This window comes from Pantherophis guttatus, chromosome 7 (genome assembly GCF_059756535.1).
Source record: "Pantherophis guttatus breed Tessera chromosome 7, ASM5975653v1, whole genome shotgun sequence".
Lineage (NCBI taxonomy): Eukaryota > Metazoa > Chordata > Lepidosauria > Squamata > Colubridae > Pantherophis > Pantherophis guttatus.
Genome location: NC_142069.1, coordinates 24,728,256 through 24,741,978, shown reverse-complemented (window position 1 = coordinate 24,741,978; position 13,723 = coordinate 24,728,256). Strand labels below are relative to the sequence as shown.

The window sequence follows — 13,723 nt, the reverse complement described above, 5'->3', positions numbered from 1 at the left end:
TTACTAATGTTTAGTGGCTAATTATAATTTTCCGTGAGTCTTAGGCAGATTTGATGATATAGAAACATAATTAGCTATTTAATGAATTAAGACAACATATAAAAGACAGTGCATTTGAATAGTCTATTCAGTGTCTCTCAAATACAGCTCATCCCTTTTTCCTGTTCCTTCACTAGGTAAAGATAAAGGTTCCCCTCGCATGTATGTGCTAGTCGTTCCCGACTCTAGGGGGCGGTGCTCATCTCCGCTTCAAAGCTGAAGAGCCAGTGCTGTCTGAAGACGTTTCTGTGGTCATGTGGCCGGCATGACTAAACACCAAAGGCGCACGGAACGCTGTTACCTTCCCACCAAAGGTGGTCCCTATTTTTCTACTTGCATTTTTACATGCTTTCAAACTGCTAGGTTGGCAGAAGCTGGGACAAGTAACGGGATATCATCTCACCCCATTACATGGCACCAGGGATTTGAACAGCTGAACTGCTGATCTTTCGATTGACAAGCTCAGTGTCTTAGCCACTGAACCACCGCATCCCTTGGTTCCTTCACTAGTCCACCCCTTAACTATTCCTCCTTATTTGCTGTGCAGGTGTCTTAATGAGGTAGAAGAATAGACAGTTGATGTTAGGCCCAAAGAACCAAGAATGACATGTGGAGTTACTTCTGAGTGGTGCTTTAATTGTTATTGTCCTACAAACAAAATCTTACCAGATTAAAGCAAATATCCGCAACTATTATAGATTATATTCTGTGAATTGCTAGGGAGGATTTTATCTTGCTCTCTTCCTGCCCACCAGACTTTCCAAGTTTTGCTCTCTCTTTGGGATAGAGCAGTGGTGGGTTTCAAAAAATTTTACTACCGGTTCTGTGGGTGTGGCTTGGTGGGTGTGGCAGGGGAAGGATACTGTAAAATCTCCATTCCCACCCCACTACAGAGGAGGGATACTGTAAAATCCCCATTTCCTCCCGATCAGCTGGGACTTGGGAGGCAGAGAATAGATGGGGGCCAGTCAGAATTTTTACTACCAGTTCTCCGAACTACTCAAAATTTCCACTACCGGTTCTCCAGAACTGGTCAGAACCTGCTGAAACCCACCTCTGGGATAGAGCCTATCCCCTCCTGCAACTCCAGACTACATTCCACCACAATTAATGAGGAAGGAGAAGGAACGGCCGAAGTCATAATTGCTGTAGATACTTTGATTTCTTAAAAGGACAAGTTATCTTCAGACAAAATAGGCAACTGTATTATAAATGGCTAGTCTTCAAAAAAAAAATCTGGCAAACGAACCCATTTTCGATTGAAAGAAAGCTGTACTAGATGTGCTTTCCTTTTTTCAAAAGTGCAGAAGGAGGTTTCCATAAGTAAAGCAGTGTTGTAATCCAGTCTGTCTTTCCTTCACACAAAACCAGGAACCATTTATGGTTCTGACCTCATTCCAACTCTCCTTTTCCATCTTACATGACGTGGATTTAAATTCCTGACATGCATAGACCGTTACTTGACTTGAGTAAGGATCAAGCAACAAAGAACTGGAAATCAGAACTAAGCTGCCTGTAACATTTTTATTTTTTTTTGGTAAATAATGATCATTCACAAGAAAAAGAGGATCAGCTGCTTTATTACTTTATTAAGCATTTTTTACATGCTTTCAAACTGCTAGGTTGGCAGAAGCTGGGACAAGTAACGGGAACTCACCCTGTTACGCAGCATTAGGGATTCGAACTGCTGAACTGCCGACCTTTCGATTGACAAGCTCAGCGTCTTAGCCACTGAGCCCCTGCGCCCCTGGACAAAGGCTAAAATCAGGCAAATCATCCTTGGATTCTAGGCAAAACAGCCAATGATTGGCCATCAATACCCTAATCAATAGCTAGGGGGTCACACAGAATCAGGCACCATATACTGGTAAATACTATGCATGAAATAACCCAAAGCACACATTCCAGGAGAGAGAAGCTCCATGAAGATAGGCTCCAGCACAAGTCCAAAAATTTGGAAGACTAAACCTCTGGTCCCAGTGACCAACTCAGACTGGATCTAGGCAAAAGTCTCTGTTGAATGGCCAGTCATGCTATAGATCACCTGATGTCTACAGGATAGGAATCCACTTGTTTAAAGGTGATTCTGGAGAACAGAGGTTAGGTATGAATCAAATCTTACAGTGATCACTGGCTTCTATATTTTAAGAATTGTCTTCCTTCTACAGTGATATGTCTGTCTGGGCAGCAGTTTCTCCTGGTGAAGTAATTATTTATTGACTGGAAGGTTGCCAACCTCCATTGCAGACTTTCCCAAAAGATGTATACTCTTTCCATTCATACTGATTCACTTCTATTCTGCATAAATGGCATTAGTCATTGTTGCCACACATCCCTGCACAACAGATGCTGCTGCCACACATCCTTACCCAGAAAGAAAAATGAAAATGCAAAGAACATTTTGTCATCCTATCTGTACAATTTCAGTGTATAAATCAAAGCAAGTAATTATAGGTTTTACCAGTTACACCTGATCCCATTCTTCTATTCTGCATGTTTTTGGATTAAAAAAAAGAGCGCAAGGAAAAGCAGTTCATAGTTTACAATATGTTTCTAATGAAAAGATTTGATTTGGTAAGTATTAAACTAGGTCAGAAGTCAGCAACTTTTGAGGGGAGTTACCAAGTCAAATGTTGTGTCAGAAAAATGGCTGCCATGGTGGATGTTACAAAATACACCTTTAGCAGCAGGTAAACTGGTAAAGAAACTCTCAGCCAGTTTTCTCCCTTCCCAAAATGTTCCCCATCATCCTTGCAACTTCCCCCCACCATGTTATGAGTAAGAGAAAAAGTTTTTTTTTTTTTGTAAGCAAAAAGGTTGGTGAAGTGCTTTGCATCCTGCCAGCTTCTCCATTATTATTTACTTATTTATCTAAGTTATATGGAAAAAAGTTGAAAAAAGTGATGTAAACTAAATTTAAAAATTACAGAGGCTAAGCTAGAACATCATTACAAAAATATGGCATTACCTCAAGATCTCACTGGTTTCCTGGGACCTCCAAGCCAGAAGGCATAAACAGGATTTGAGGGAGTTCCAGAAAACCAATAGGAGTGAAGCCAACCTGACTTCAGGGGAGGGAGGATGTTCCATATAGCAGATGCCTTAGCAGAGAAGGCCCACATCCTGGGATCCACCAAGTGCAGCACCCTAAAATGCTCCCTAAGTTTTAATTACAGTATCTTTTAACTTGAGTTGGATGTGAAGTGAGGACAGAATTAAAGAATTTGAACACAATATGTTGAGGATGTCATCTATAGTAAAGATTCAGAAGAAGGGCTTCTCGGTTCCCTAGTTGCTTTTATCTCTATCAGTCAAGGTTCTGTATATATATTTTCAGAGCTGTAGGGAGTAGCAACAGTAAGAACTGAGCTTCAGGAAAAGATAGCTAGCACAATGAGGTTTTGATCTTTCCCTATTATTTCCAAATTCTCCCCTACTTAAACAGTAATTTTTCAGGTAATTTTTAGCCTACTATGGTGACCAAGGTTCTCAGATCTGTCCTAAAACATCGAGTTCAACCTTGGAGAACAGTCCACTTTTTTCATTATCAATCTGTAGCAACTTCAAAAGACAAGCCAGTTCCAGGATTGCTTTTATTGGTTAGTTGGGACCTCTGATTCTTATACTCAGTTGACATTAACTTACCACTGAAATTGAGAGACGAAGGAAAAGTAGCATTTAGGAAATCCTGAAATGGAGTTTTATGATTCTTCTTGACATTTTGAGGCAAAGGGAAGGAATACTCTGGCTGTTTAATGTCACGGTTAAATCAGAAGACCTTCCTCCCTAATGATTGGAAACCAGTCATTTACAGTCTGGTTTGGAATGTATAAATGTATCATGAATGGGAAAGGTAAATATAATGGCTAAGGATTATATTATTACTTTATGAAATCTTGGCCAACGATAGATTTTTATGAAACTGATCATTTTTATTCAGGTCACAGTAACTATCTTGATAGTACCCAACCATTTTCTGTATCCAGAAAAGCATATGCTTATGAAATACAAGGATAACTGGCTTAGAAGCAAAAAGGGTTGGCTTTATATTCTTTGTCATCTGTACTCTATCATTTAAGTTTAGGTGGGGACTTTTTAAGTATATTGGAAACATTTGAAAAACTTTTGGAAGGGAATTCGACAATTGGGTGTAGCCACTGAGAAGAACTAACTCACCCCTTCCATAGTTACCTTTGAGTGGAAATTGCCTTAAATTCAAAATGATTCTTCCATTGTATAATTTTGTTGGGTGAACTGGAAGAAACATCCACATATAGTATCAGAAGAAGACAAGCAGTCATCTATATGTTCAGAATTCCTTGCCCTGAATTCTAAAAGTTATATATGATATGTCATCCTTTCCAAATCTTGAAACCCTCTAGATCAGGGCTATCAAACTCCCGGCCCACGGGCTGGATGCGTCACGCACAGGCCATGCCCACACCCGGTTTAGCGAAGGGGGAAAAAATCCCGATACATCATGTGACACCGCCATGACGATGAGAGTTTGACACCCCTGCTCTAAATGCATATGGATTACATTTCCCAGAATGTTGGCCAGACCAGACCAGAAATTCTGGAAATATAGTTTCAAAACAAATAAACAGCAGCCGGCTGTGGAAAGCTGTGTGCGTCATTCTTAGTTGTTACATATAAGGCACTTTCTAATGTACAGGCTGTTCTTGCTTAACAACCACTTGTTCAGTGCCTGTTCAAAGTTATGGAGGCTCTGAACATATGGTAGTTATACCTGATCCCCTAAGTTTCAGTCATTGTAGCACATACACACACACACACACACACAATCACACAATCAAAATTTGCGGACTTGGTAGCCCATCTGCATTTACAATTGCAGGGGCACTTCAATTCCACCTACCCCCCTATCTCCTCATTTCTGCTCTTTTGGCCATCCTGTACTCCACTACCTTTGCCAGTCTTGGACTACAGGCTCGGCTGGTCCTCCTCGGGTGACCTGTGCTGAGGTGTACCTAGGCTGGCCCTTCATGAGGGAATTGATGACTCTTGCAGGCCTTCTTCCTAGGGCTCTGTCCAAATTGTGTGTAGATTTCTATGGAGCCTGGGATGGCAAGGTCACTGGAGTACAGGGTTGACAGAGGCAATGCAGGGCATCCTAAAAATCAGATAGGGGGAGGTAGGTGGATAAGGGGCATTGAAGAGGAAGCAAGGCTCAGGACTGGGAGGAACCAAGCTGGGAAAGGCTTGGATCAGAGTGGGTCCTTACCTTAGAATGGATGGGATTTGGTTAACAATGGCAACAAGGAGTGCTAGGATTACCAGTGGTAGAATCTGAACTGGTTTGCTACCGGTCTGCTGGCCACGCATGTGCGCTACGCACCAAATGTGCACTGCACCCCAAATGCGTGTTGTGCACCAAATGCGCAGTGTGTGCGCATGTGCAGTGCGCACCAAAAGGAGGCTTGGGAAGATAAGTAGAACAACAAGGGGGGGGAATCAGCTGTGCCACACGATTTAGCTTCGCTAGAAAGCAGGATTTCTTGCTTTCTAGCAAAGCTAAACTGCGTGACACAGCTGATCTTCAGAAATACCGGTTCGGAGGACCAGTAGCTTTTTTTAACTACTGGTTCACCTGAACTGGGGCGAACCAGTAGCATTTCACTCCTGAGGGTTACATATGATGTGGTCATATGACATTGCATTTTATGAATTACTTTGCTTACAATGAAAATTCAAGTCCCTATTGATATTGTTAATCAAGGACTACCTATATGCTACTTCACCATTTTTATAAAATCTACCAAGAAGTCCTGCATTTTTCTGTTTTTTATTGGATCTAAGCATCATCTATGACCCAGGCTAAAAGTCAGGAGACTGAGTTCTAGTCCCATTTTAGGCATAAAAGCCAGCCAGGTGACTTTGCGCCAGTCCACTCTCGGCCCAACTCACCTCACAGAGTTGTTGTTGTTGTAGGGAAAATAGGAGGAAGAAGGAGTACTTGGTATGTTTCCTGCCTTGAGTTGTTTATAAAAATAAAGGTGGTAAATAAGTAAATAAAATCCAGAGCTTTCCTTTCTTTGTTTTCATCCCATATCATGCAAATCAGAAGACAATATACCATTACCACAGTCTTTTAGCCAGGCAAAGTCTTGGTTCATTTTAGCTTGCAGTTCGTCTTCTGGAACAGTCTTAGTCATAATACTAAAAACTACTTTCCCTATTAACAAGCTGGTGTTTTGGGCATAGTCTCAGAAACAGGCAGATAAGTACCAAGTAAGAGAATTGAAAGGAACAGAAATTACCAACGATTATAGTTCTGCAACCATCACCTCAGGCCACCCATGTTGAGCTTTAATCACACAGCTTGCAAATGTGTGTAAGCTTTTATAGACAATTTGTGACAGCTATCATTTTCTAGTGGTTCTGATCATGCTAATAGACACTCTGTCCAAATCTTTGCACAGGAGGATAAAATCAACTCATACTAACTCCTATTAAAGCAGCTACGTGAATGACAGCTTGTAAAGTATTGTGACCTTGTACCGAACAAGTAAATAAAAAGCTATATATTTCCATACATGGGAAAACAGGAGAAGCTCTTTGCACTATTCCACCCATGGTCATCACATGTTATAATGTTAACATATCCCGAGATTCCTAATCTGGTAAACACAAGTGAAAAGCATCTTGTGAGTGTGCTCACAAAATGTCTGTTGGTATGCCTTCTCATTTTAAAAAATGGCTACTATAGGACAAGGATGCCTTCAGACCAGGGGTGAAATCCAGCAGGTTCTGACAGGTTCTGGAGAACCGGTAGCGGAAATTTTGAGTAGTTCGGAGAACCGGCAAATACCACCTCTGGCTGGTCCCCGAGTGGGATGAAAATGGAGATTTGCAATATCCTTCCCCCAGGAGTGGGGAGGGAATGGGGATTTTACAGTATCCTTCCCCTGCCATGCCCACCAAGCCATGCCCACGAAGCCACACCATGCCCACCAAGCCACGCCCACAGAACTGGTAGTAAAAAAAATTGAATTTCACCACTGCTTCAGACTAAAGCTGAATAAGCCCTGGCCTAGAGAGCCAAAGCTTATAGGGTGCCAGTGCCAGCACCTTCTTCTGAATCAGTCTAAAAATGCAAATCTTTGCATCAGTGGGAGGTAGCACCATCAGTCAACATGTCCTATGGACACCATATGTCCTTGAGCCAGAACTGCCATGGTGATAAAACCAGTTACAACAGAAATCAGAGTGCTATTTATCACCCTTTCTAATTTGCTCTCCCCACACTCCAAGCAAAGTCCTTGCCAGCTGTACCAGGTAGGCCAGACAGGAAACACGAGCAGATAAACTAGTTCAACTTTATAATAAAGCTCCATTAACAAAATTGTACAAGTCTGAAAGGACAAAACTCCCCCAGTTTTGCTACAATCTAAGAAACTAAGGGGGGGGGCCTTCTGAGCCCCAGTTCTCTTACCTTACCTAAGCAGCATCTCTTTACTCAGTGGTGAAATCCAAATATTTTTACTACCAGTTCTGTGGGCGTGGCTTGGTGGGTGTGGTGTTGCTTGGTGGGCGTGGTTTGGTAGGTGTGGCAGGGGAAGGATACTGCAAAATCTCCATTCCCACCCCACTCTGTGGCCAGCGAGGGATGGTATTTGCCGGTTCTCCGAACTACTCAAAATTTCTGCTACCGGTTCTCTGAACTGCTCAAAATTTCCACTACCGGTTCTCCAGAACCTGTCAGAACCTGCTGGATTTCACCCCTGTCTTTACTCCATCTGTCAAGGATTTTACACATATCATTAAGTACCAGATTGCAGCCACCCCTGTTTTATTTTCTAAGAAAGTACTGTGGTTGACCTGGGCCACAGAAAAATTCTTGGAAACTAAGATCTTGCCAGGCCGTCTCTTCTCTTTGAAGCATGTCAACCTTTCTGCATGGGATGCTCCCAATTGCATCTGATTAACAAACACTACGAAAGCCTCTTAATGCCCCATTGCAAGATCGCAATATGGAATGTCTGGATTGGATAGGGAGTCTGAGGGGAATTTTATCTGCTGGTCTCCCTCCTGCCCGAAGCATACCTGGACAGCCGTCAGTTACCAAATCTCTCCCATTGTATCCGAGCACACACTTAAATCTGGAAATCCAAGCTTACAATGTCTCCTCTTCAAACAGGAAAGGGAAGGAGCACCCTCCCCATGTAATCAGTCCTGCTGTTTATCCTAAGGAGACTGGTCTCCCCTCCTGTTTCCAGAATGCAGCATTCTGGAGTTTCCTTTTAGTGCCCTGCTCCATTTAAAGCCCACGTCCACCCTGCAAGCAGCTGCTAAATTACACCGCTAAGCAAACAACCAACTAGCTATTGCCATAGATAGCACTGATTAAAGGCTACTGCTTGTGCTCCACATTCCATTATATGCAATAGAATGAGCAAGCAGAAACCACCCAGTCAGAAGGGACTATAACTGTACTTTTTCTGTGCTGCAGATGGAACTGTGTAATAGGCATTTCCTGAGCATGCCACTTGGAAGTCGAAATCTCTAAAGATTACCTTCCAGACACACCATTTTTCAAAAGCTAGCTGATCATGATTCCTTCTCCTCCCAGCTGCCAACCCAAGAAATAAACTCTGTACTATCCTTAAATTTGGGGGTGGGGTGGGGGAAGAGTTGGGGCAGCCTGCTCTAACAACCATGGCTGTGCTCTACTTTCCATGGGTGGAAACTAATCAAGGAGAGAAGCAACCTGGGATTAAGGAGAAACTTCCTAACAGTAAGAACAATTAACCAGTGGAACAACTTGCCTTCAGAAGTTGTAGGTGCTTCATCACTGGAGATTTTTAAGAAGAGATTGGACAGTCACTTGTCTGAAATGGTATAGGACCGCGATGGTGAACCTATGACTGTTGCCCCAGTTCAGCTTCACCGCACCTGTGTGCACACCTCCCACTGCCAGCTGGTCTTCGGATCTTTGCCGCGCATACAGGGAGGCAGGGTGCATGCGGGGGAGCCACACATGCATGCGTGGGGGACGGGGCACATGTGGGGGCCACGTGCACATGCAGGGGAGGCTCATGGAGGGGCACGTGCATGCACAGAGGACACATGCAGGGGCATGCGTGCATGCACAGGGGCAGAGCGCATGCACGGGGTTCGTGTGCACATTGCATTTTGGAGATTGGGGCGCATATGCATGTTCACACATGCGCATTCGCACACACGCACACACGCTTTGGACACTCGGTCTGGGAAAGGTTAGCTATCACTGGTATAGGATCTCCTACTAAGCATGGGATTGGACTAGAAGATCTCCAAAGTCACTTCCAGTTCTATTCTGATTGATTGATTGATTGATTGATTGATTGATTGATTGATACCAAACTTCCATAGTCATGGTAGTTGGCAACCCCCTGCTGCCTTTGTCTTTGGATACTTTACACCCAATTAATTCTGGAAGAGAGGTATGTACATGAAGTCTTGGAAACTAAGAACTATTAAGTTCTTGTTAATCATGCTAATAACCTCCAAGTTGCATATGTCAGATGTCTTTTTTTGGCAAATAAATTGTTGTCATGTGTGTTGTGTTTATACCCAGAATTTATTGTTCTCTTAAGCAATAAGTGGGGGGACCTTATCTGGCTCCACAGCCTTCAGAAGATAGTTGATGTCATAGATAAGGGCTTTTGAAGGACAGAATGATCATGAATGAAAACATTATCACCGATAATGCTATTACATAGACATAGCTAATACTGTGTAATGAAGGGTACATCCTTCATTACACAGTATGAAATGTGTAAGCTTATTTGATAGTATACATTTCTTTGGTTAGGCAACTCTTTTTTTTTCTTTTTCAATATGCTCTGAAAAATGACAATATGGCAATACCAGTTAATTAACTGATCGCTTTGCAAAGATGAAAGTAAAGCAGAAGAAACCTTGCATGAATTAAATCCACGCCTCCACTGTTGACAAGTAACAGAAAACAACGCAGTAAAAGTAAAATATGCAATAAGGATTAAGGATTCTCAGATATACATTCTTCTAGTAAATACATGGATATTAGTAACCCTTTGCTACTCATGATATATCATCCCTTAAAAAGCCCCATCTCGACTCCGCCAGTCCTCTCCCTCCAGTGAGTATGGCGAGCAGAGCAGAATGCGGGCTCAACACCCCACTGTGTTTGACTCAGATTTTGAATTTTGTAATCCTGTTGTAGGAGAATAGACTTATAGCAGATTGCACAAGACTGGAATTTAGCTTCCGCTGGCTTTCTGACAGCAGCTATTTAAGAGTTTATTAATGTTCACGTTTTCTCTCCTCTCACAAGAGTTTCTGTGTTTAAAGCAGTTCTGGCATTAGCAAAAATGTACTATAGAAAGCAACTATCTTAAACTCTGTCGAAGACACAAAAGCTACTTTATTTCTTAATGCTCTTCAACTGCAAATCACAAGTGAAATGGCACAGTAAGATATCAAAGGTCTAGAAAAGGAGGCAGTAAAAGATTTAAGAGACAAATCACATCACACCAGGGGTGAAATCCAGCAGGTTCTGGAGAACTGGTAGCGGAAATTTTGAGTAGTTCGGAGAACCAGCAAATACCACCTCTGGCTGGCCCCAGAGTGGGGTGGGAATTGAGATTTTGCAGTATCCTTCCCCCAGGAGTGGGGTGGGAATGGGGATTTTGCAGTATCCTTCTCCTGCCACACCCACCAAGCCACGCCCATCAAGCCACATCATGCCCACCAAGCAGAACCGGTAGTAAAAAAAATTAGATTTCACCACTGCATCACACTCATCCTGGGCTACAATGCTAAAAAGGTTGTTTCTCCTGGATAAAAGACTGTGCGGAGGGGAGAGGTATGATTAATTGTGGTTTATAGTGCCTGGAAGAAGACCAAGAACTGTTCTCTATTTTCCCCCAAGAGCAGGACTTTGGGTAATGGTTACAAAAAGGACAGCTCCAATTGAACCTTTTTTTTCTTAATGGAGTGTCTATAGAGATTCTCAGTCATCCAGGTCATGGTTGTCCCAAAGGTGCTTTTTCAAGAGGCAACTGGACTTTCTCACTTTTCTTTGAGGACGAAAACCAGAAAGTCCCAGTTTTCAAAGAAAAATCAAAAAGTCCAGTTGCCTCTTCTTCATGCAGTGTTTTCCAGATCTGGATAAATTATCCCAAATTAGGTAAAAGTGGGTTTTCTTTGGGTAATAACACACAAATCCATTACCTAGTCACAAGAGAGACATTTATATTGACTTGTTTTAGTTCTATCTATGTTCTATCTATTGGATAAAAAAAGGACTTTCTGATAAGCAGTTCTGGGTAATAGCAATAGCACTTAGACTTATATTCTGCTTCACAGTGCTTTACAGCCTTCTCTAAGCAGTTTACAGAGTCAGCATATTGCCCCCAACAATTTGGGTCATCATTTTACCAACCTCGGAAGGATGGAAAACTAAGTCAACCTTGAGCCGGTGAGAGTTGAGCTGTCAAACTGCAGGCAGCCGACAGGCAGCAGAATTAGCCTGCAGTACTGCATTCTAACCACTGCGCCACCACAGAAGAAAAATTTGGGAAGCACTGGGTTGATGGTACCATTCCTAATGATAATAAAAATTTGACATTGGAATAAGTTATGGAAAGAGTTGACTCATTGGAGAATATTTTAAATTATATTCCTACACTAAACAAGGACATAAGTGCAATGATTGCCAAACTTCCCTCCCCCTTCAGTTTAATAGAGAAAGAAATATTACACACACACACACACACACACACACACACACACACACACAAAGAAATATTTGATAACATTCTCATTAAGGAAGGACTCATGTATTTCTCTTATTCCCAAATTGCGGGAATGAATGTGCTAGCTTTTGCTGGACAATTATTTCTCCAGCAATCTACTGCTTTCCTGGCCTCTCAATCTGTATTAAGAGTTGACGAAATCAATTTCTCCTGTGGAGCTTTTTCAGATCAAAAATATGGGCAATCCATAGGGCTCCGACAGCTGCATAACCTGAAGAATGTTTTCAACCTCTTTGCACCAATGAAACAAATTCGAAAGTGCCACTAAAATACATTGCAAAGACATTTGAGAGCTCAAGAATAAGGTAGAAAAAGGGAATCCTTCTTTGCAAAAAATAAAGAATTCAGGAAATTGGAAGAAACAATGTCTGCCCAGTATTAGTGAAAACTGACCTAAAAAAATCATGTGTGAGCTCTAGTCAGCAGAGATTAAAAGCAAAGTCCAGAGGCTTTTTGATTGCCAGAATTATAAAGAAGCAAACACAATAATTTGCCGTGACAGCAGGAAAAAAGGTGATTTTCATTATTTGAGAATTTCACAAAGGCAACAGTAAAGCATTCTGAAAGCAATAAGAATTCAGAGTATGGCTGCAAATAACCAGTGGCGAACAAGTGTACAAAAACCTGAATGCTTCAGAAGGCCAGAGAAACAGCCATCAAGTATGAAGAGAGTGAAGGCATAACTGGCAAGAGGTGGTTTTTATGAATCCCAAAGCAATAGGGCCCTCCTAAGAGCAGCTTCTGAAGGAGAAAATCAGATACTTTACAGCCTCTTCCACCTTAGCTGATATATGGGGATTGAGGATTTTTTTTTTTAAAAAAAATGCACATCTGAAAAAAATGGATGCTATAACTTGCTTCCTCAGTCTAAGTCATCCGCAGAATACTCAGAAATCATCTGTTTGGGAAAGAGATCAGAGAGAGGGATTTAATTTCTCCAAGTGATTCTCTTCCAGCTTGATGCTTCCTTCTGCAAATCAGTTCAAACCATCTGGCCCACACAGATTTCACTTCATTTGCATTTACTGTCGCAAAAAAAAAAAAAAACCCAATCCAGAGACTCCTGGATATCTAACACCAGATACATACATATTTACACAGTCAACAGTTATTTAGAAATATTTCATTCAGTGAATGGGCTTATAACAAGAGAATTTTTTTCTCCTCCCTAAATGCCTACATGATAATTGATGACTATTGATGATCGCTGATGGAAACAAGAACCGATGATTATAAGAAGACTTCAACTTACTTTCATATGAATACAGGTAAGAACTCATTTCAAATTTTGTAGCTTAATTTTTAAAATAAGCAGCAGTATATAGTTTCTTAATAACTACATATTATCTTTCCCACAACTGCAATTAAGATAAACGGCTTACTTAGATTACAGCATTCAAAGTAGAGACAACGTTTGAACAGCATACTTCCTGGTTTTTACCAGCTGTATCAGTATGACTGAAATTGTACAGCAATGGTGGCTTATAGCTTAGTGCTGTGTGTGAATCAGGACACTATGACTTGTACAATAAACATAGTAAATCAATGCTTCCTTTCCCATGTCACCATCCAATTAATTTGATGACGCTATCATTAGAACACTAAGACTCAACATAGATAAGTAACTGGGTGGCCTTCATTAATTAAGTGCTAGCCAAGGACAGAACATGGGTGTAACACGTAATGTATGACCCTTGTATTTGCACTGGACAAAAATATAGTAGTTAGCATTCTCTCACATGTGTGACATTTAATCACTGTAGATGGATTCCACCTTTATTCCAAATATTCCAGACAAAGAAACAAGAGTGTGATCTTACTTGTTTTCTCTCAGAAGTAGATCGTACTGAGTTCAGTGAAGCTTATTTCCACATATAGATAGC

The 13,723-nt window shown here is 41.6% G+C and overlaps 1 protein-coding gene across 2 annotated transcripts in view; it reads right to left on the bottom strand.

The window, feature by feature from the left end:
* Positions 1–13,723, bottom strand: part of CHST11 (carbohydrate sulfotransferase 11) — a 210,333-nt gene that overhangs the window by 131,365 nt on the left and 65,245 nt on the right. The gene's annotated exons all lie outside the window — the stretch shown is intronic.